At 31.2% G+C, this 7,357-nt stretch overlaps 1 pseudogene; it reads left to right on the plus strand.

Annotated features, from left to right (window-relative positions):
- Positions 1–3,742: 3,742 nt before the first annotated feature.
- Positions 3,743–4,401, plus strand: LOC126553505 (uncharacterized; annotated as a pseudogene).
- The last annotated feature ends 2,956 nt before the right edge of the window (positions 4,402–7,357 follow it).

A 7,357-nucleotide genomic window follows, 5' to 3' on the forward strand; every position in this document is an offset into this window, starting at 1 on the left:
CATTTCCGAAAAATGTTAGACACCTAAGTGTCAAACACTCAAAATTACTACATAAGACCAACATAACTAATCCAACATTGCAGACAATTTCAACTACAATAAAACCTATCATGACAAGTGAGCATGACTATAACTTAACTACGCTGAATAATTTCGAGTATAACAAAAATACAAATAATACCAATTACGAAATAATATCGCAAATAATTACAGCAAACTTAACAACGGTAGAACCCACAAATGTAACAAATGTAGTAAATGAGTTTGACTATGGCGATATCACGTTAGATACCACAGAAGGAATAGAGGATAGAACAAATATAACTAATAAAATAATTATTAATAACACCAACACACGATTCGTAACAAATCTAGAAAATCCTAAATTTAAAATACATTATTATAATTTTATAATATGTGTAGGAGTAAGCATTCTAATAATGACCATTGTACTACTAATTATTAGTATACACCATAATTTTAGATGTGTGAACAGATACAGATACAGATATGTAGTAAACTTAATACACGAACAAGGAACAGAGTTAAACACGACGAGGGAAACTAGTATATATAAAAAAAAAAAAAAAAACATAAATAAAGATAGTAAATCAGATTTATTTTAGTATTAAGGTACACATGTAGTTAGTTTTAAATTTTACACTAATAACCAAAAAGTACTATAAGAGTTAAACTATATTATAGGAGCCGACAAATTGAAGTAATTTATCTGACAACGGAAGGGCATAGGCGCATAGTGCCATTGGTGGAAAATGCACAATTAGACATAGTTCCTGAATTTGGGTTGGAAATAAAAGAAACAGCAGGAGGACGTCTGGTGACTCTCCGGTTAAATAAGGGAGATGAAATGTTGGGGGAAATGCAGTTGTACACGTATCTGGGGTGCATGAAGTTTGAAAGAAACCCTAAGTACTCGCACATATATGGTGCACATAACGAAATCTGCTGGGATTGGCATGAACCACATGAAACGCTGTCAGAGGAATCGGTACTCTGCAAATGTATTTTGGACGAATTCCGATGTGAAGGAAACCGAAGGATACATTTGACACCGATAACGTATGAAAGGCCGCACATGTGGTTACCTGCCATGAACTTGTTGGGAAGCGTGAGCTTTTTTGCTGGCAGATGGAAATTAAAAATCAGATTCCTTAAAAATTTGGGTAGAAAAATAAAACACCAAAAACACTACTTCTTAGTGGGGGACAGGGAAATCCCCGCCTGCTTTGACCACCATGTGCACTCTGCGGCAGCACTTATGCCTTACCCTATGAGTCGTCACGTAATAGAGCAATCCATTGCAACTTTGAGATCAGACCTCTTGAGAATCATACAAAGCAATGAGCCCTATACAAGCCCTATGTGCTGGATCATGAAAAGAGAAATTCTGAGGACAACGTCGAGGGGAAATTTTTAACAAAATAATTGTAAAATAATTGCTAGTAGTATTTAGTTAGAATTAATAAGATAATTTATATTTAAGTAATAAAATAATAATAACGTAACATGACCTATTAAATTAATTAAGGTAAATGTATGTCTAATTAGCATATTATTATATAGGTTTTTGTGTATAATGATGGTGCAAGGACAGTCGCCATACACCATAGAAGAATTTAAAAATGAAACAAGTATATTTTATGAAAACCAAGGTGAAATCAGAATAATAGGAGCTCATTGGGAGCTCGTAACTTATATACCGATGAGCGACTATGATTTAAGACATTATCAATTAGAATTAGAAATTAGAAATATGGACGAGTATTGTAAGGGAAATATGACCGATGTGCTCCAAATACGACAATGTATTAAAAACAACTTTTAATGAAATATCCGTCCAACGGAAACAAATGTATGAATCTATTAGTATATATTTGTCACCAGGGAAACACACCACCCTACGTAGTGCTAGAGTGAAAAGAGGGTTAGTAAATACAATAGGTTCGGCAATGAAAACTTTATTCGGAGTTTGTGATGAGGAATGTGCGGAGGAAACTTTACGACACATAGACAAAGTCGAAGGTACCAACGAACGCATGATACATGTTATAAAAGACCAGACCACTGTAGTCAAATCTTCAATAGTAGGAATAAACAGTGCTTCAACTGAACTAAACCGGTTATATGATGAATTAAAACAAAAGCAACTTAGTCTAGAGACAAACATAAAAGCTCTAATAAACAATACGTATACTTTAGAAACCTTGTTACTTTCAAATAGAATTTTCAGTATATTTACAGCGTTAATGACACAATACTCTTACGAAACCCAAACTTTAAGCGCCATAATAACTGCGGCTAGGACAGGTGTTTTACACCCAAGTTTAGTAACACCGCGAGAACTTGCAGCGCAACTAGTAGAAGTAAAATTAAACCTACCACTTAACTTGAATTTACCAATGGGAACATTGCCAAGCGAAATACATGAATTTACAAAAATAACTAAAATTGCAGTATTTTATAGTGGTGATCAAATAGTATTTCTGATCAAAATACCGTTGATAACGGAAACTCAATTGACTTTATTTAAAATCATACCTATACCACATCCTGTAGACATTGATCGACCGGATAACAAAACACATAGTATTGTATTGAAACCGGAATACCAATATGTAGGAATAACTAAAAATCGTAGAAAATTTATAACATTTACCGAAACAGAATTATTACACTGTACCAAAACAGAAACCTTTAGTATTTGCCCGGAATTCCAACCAATACAACACGAATCAAAAGAACAACCGTGTGAAATTTCTTTATTTAAAAATCCAGACCAGTTACCACAAAATTGTGAATCAGGAGTAATCATTATTTCTAAAAATATATACCACAAACTTAAGTATGCCAACACATGGATATACACAACAAAAAAAGATACATTAAAAATTACGTGTCAGGGAATACAAGAACCATATACGGAAAAAATTAAAAATCAAGGGATAATTAAATTAAATCAGGAATGTAGAGCTTATGCAGAACATGTAGTGCTAAATCCGACAAGGGAAATCAAAACGAAGTATTTCACAAATTTCATACCTAAGATCGGAGTAGGGAATATATCGTATAAAATCAATAACAGTATCAAGGACATTAAAACAGAAAAGTATAGACATAAGTTCGACTCACGCAAACTCGATAACGTACACGAAATGGCCCACTCACTAGACGATGTAGAAAAAATGATAGACGAGGAAATACTTAAACAATCCGGAGTGGAAGTACAAAGTAATACCAATTCATTAATGATGTATACAATTATGGCATTGTTAGTATTCTCCATGTTTCTTTTGGCGTTTATATACATAAGTTATAAATGCAAACTGACCACTATGAGGGCCATATCCCGCCATCGAACAAGAACTATGGATAACGATATAACGAATAAAAAAAGAGAAGTCATACATGTGACGTCATCGGCAAAAGGGAATGGGGTTAAGGAAAAGCTACTAGGTGACACACCAGATAGACTAGCCCTAAGTAATATGCCTCCCTTTCTAAAAGAACAATAAAAATGTATAAATTGAATATATAAATATTATAAAATATAATAAGGAATAATATTAATAATATAATATAACTTAGTATTAATAATATAAGTTATTAACAATCACATAAATATATGAGTATGTAATAAATGTATAAATAATAAATATAAAAATATAATCACTAACACAAAAATGTTTAATTATACAGAAAAGAGACACATAAGTTCGTAATTATGGACTTCGAGTTCTCAATGGTGAACAAGACAAGCATGGTTGTCATCTCCGGGGCTATATCCAATAGCTTAGACCGTTTTAAGATTAGGAAACTGGAAGGACGACCTCTTTTGCTACCAGTTAATGAGGAAGCTCGACCTACGGGTGATACAGAGCTTCAGGTGGCAGTGAGAGAAATCAAGAGAGTTTTCAGGGTCAAGACCGATTTGAGAGATGCTTGTTTAGACCAATTAAAACAAAGTTTGAGTTCAACCAGGAATAATTTGACTAAGGGATAGAAAGTTACATACGTAGAGGTAATAAGGAAAATGTAATAGTAGTATGGAACGGACATTCAGATAAAAACATTTTAAAGAGATTAGACTTAGACCATTATCCCATGCTAAACATAACGTGTTACGACAAATATTTCAATAAAAATTTTTATATTCAGTTTGAAAAATTAGGCAATAGAGAAATAATTTTCGAAGTAGATATCGGTACATATAATAAAACAGGAAGGCTACTTAATTTAGTAGAGACCCATGATATAATATGTAAAAAGAAACACCATACTACGTATGCGCATGATCCGAGAATGGATGTCAAATATACTAAATGTATATTTGATTATGTGATACGGAAACAGCGATTTGAAAATCTAGTAAAGCATTTCTAAAAAAAAAAATATAATATAAACAATAACAATAAAATAACAATAAAACAAAAACAACGGTTACATTAATAATCAAAATACGAACGTAAAATTTCTTTTTCAGAAATTCATAATTCTATAAATTACAAATCAACTTTACGAAATAAATAATAACCAATAATGGATAGAATGGAGCAATTAGCTTCGGCAATATCGTTTACCATAGAAACGCAATTTCATATTAATCCAACACGGGGAGAATGGCATAATTACACAGCTTGTTTTGATTTTCATATAGTTACCGCTAATGAAAATATACTCGTACCTTACGTGGACGAAACTATATTGGAAATGATTGAGGCAGCCAAAAGATTTTTGTATGATATAGCGATAGACAGAGAATTTGGTGAACCATACTGTTATGAATTAAACTATTACCTCGAAATAATACAGAATCCACGAGATATATTGAATTACAGTAGATAAATGTATGTCTAGAATGAATTGATCAGGTAAAACGAAGTGGTTGGGGCTGTACGAAACACCTATCGACGTAACATTTGACATATGATCGATGGGGTGGATTCTATGGCATCCCCAATGAGTAAAGAGTGATCAAGTAAACGTATTAATCAATTATGGTTGTTGTCAATGTGGACGACGTACTTCAAATGATTAGTATGTCATTCCATGGGCAGCGAATCTTGATTAAGTAAATAAAATAAAAAAAACATACAAACTGGAATAATAATAAATATATATATGCACTTAGAGTTAAGAAACATACTGTACGAATAAGTTACTATTGGGATATGGAAATAAATTTGAATTATGGGGAACTTTATAGATTTTATATTACTAACATATTATGATAAGAAAAAATATTATTGTATTAATTAATTTACCATATAAGAAACTATTGTAATCAACACATTATACTAACCACATATTTTATTGGAACTATCAAATCAATTATAAATTATAAGAAAACTAACCAACATATTTGAAACATTGAATTATATAACCAAATATTTAATCTAACCATTTAATCATTAATTATATTATAATCAAAATATTTAATCAAACTCTACAACCATTATATTGTAATCAACCCATATTTAATCAAAATTATATATACAATATATACATCATATATTCATATTATATAACGAAAATACTTTAAATGTAAAAGCATACAGAAAATTGTAATGTATGTCAGTAGTATATATTTGTATGTTCTGAGCACTTTTTTTACAGGGAGATTTCTTCATTTCAAGGGGGCATTTCTACATGCTCCACCGTGTAACAAAATTCTCAAAAAACCCTAATGTATGTTCTGAGCACCTTTTTTTACAATGAGATTTCTACACACGTTCACTGTGTAACAAAAAAAATCTCAATTTTTTTTGTTTAAATGTTACGCTAACTCAGATTTACCGTGTAACACAATATGGTGTTAATATATATATTGTCCACCTACTGAAATAATTATTTCAAGAAAAGAACGCAAAATTATTAAATAAACTTTTTTATTATTATAAATTGTATTTACACAAGTTTTCTTACTTCTCTAGTAAAAGGTACATATTCTACAATACGATCATGAATCAATAAACAATAAGCAGTTACACCTGTAAGCCATTCTGAAGCTTCAATTTCTAATTGTACATCCACTGCTGAGGCTGTGGCTGAATCGTTCTGTTTCGAAGTATCAATGACTATAATTGGAGCGTTTGAAAGAAAAGTAGAAGGACTCAATATCGGATTTCGTATACTTTTTTCATAGTACGATTCTTGAAATGATGTATACATATCATATAATAAGGTAAAATTATTTTTTGTAAAATCTAAATTCAAATTATCGTACGGATAAGCTATTGAGTTCAGAAATACTCTAACGTTTGTTAGATTACAATGATCAAAAATACTACAGTATTTTTCTAACGTATTTTTACGCTCTTTTTGCAATCCGATTATTATAAATCGCGGTTTTTCTAATTTCGATGCAGTTTTCAAATTCCATACAACTTTTTTAGCGGTTCCTAGTTCAGGATATTCAAAAGTTTCAAAAGATCTGAAAGGAATAAACAAACTTTTTTCTTTTTCTACAAGTTTCAATAATTTCAACCTTTCTCCATCGTCAACAGTAATATGCGGAACCTTCCATACTATTTTGTTTAAAGTAACTTTGACTGTAGTAGTATTTATACCACTTTTCAACCTTAATGCATTTAAATCACTATGACTTCGAGTCAATATTAATTCCAATCTAGAATTAACTAATATTTTTCTATAGTCTTCAAAAAAACCTAGCCAATATTTCAATGGAATGCAAGCACTAAATTCACCTTTATCATTTGCTGATTGTGTTGCGTTTTTAAAACTCCAGCCAGAATTTTCATAACAATTATAGTTGTCTGGTGTACCGGATAAGTATCCTTTCAACGAGCTAGTGATTCCAAGAACACGCGTGCTATCAATTTCTATACCATTCATTTCCAACCGTATTTGTTCAAAGAGATAAGAGTAACCGTTATTAGATAGTTTAACTTTGTCAGGTTCCGAAAACATTCCTTCCAGAAAAATAAAGCTTTCGTGTAGATACGGATAAACATCTGTTTGCTGAATTGATATACGTATTTCGTCGTTATTATTAAATGATGTAGTATACGGTGTGTATGAATGATATTCAATTTTTGTTATTTTAGAATCCGTTTCATACCACGAACTTATATCTAAAATATCACTTTCAGGCATTTTGCTTTAATTGATAACCTAGAGCTTGTAAAATTTTTTTATTTGTCAACGTCAATTTTTTTACTTTATTTGATGTTACCGGTACCACTTTAGTCTTATGACTAGTTGAACTGATGCGAAGTAGCGGATTTATATTGAATATTAATCCCATATCAAGATCCGTAACGTTTAATATGTAACACGATTGTCAATGCCTCACCAAAATTATCAATCGGATTATGAT

This window comes from Aphis gossypii, unplaced genomic scaffold, assembly GCF_020184175.1.
Source record: "Aphis gossypii isolate Hap1 unplaced genomic scaffold, ASM2018417v2 Contig00252, whole genome shotgun sequence".
Classification (NCBI taxonomy): Eukaryota; Metazoa; Arthropoda; class Insecta; order Hemiptera; family Aphididae; genus Aphis; species Aphis gossypii.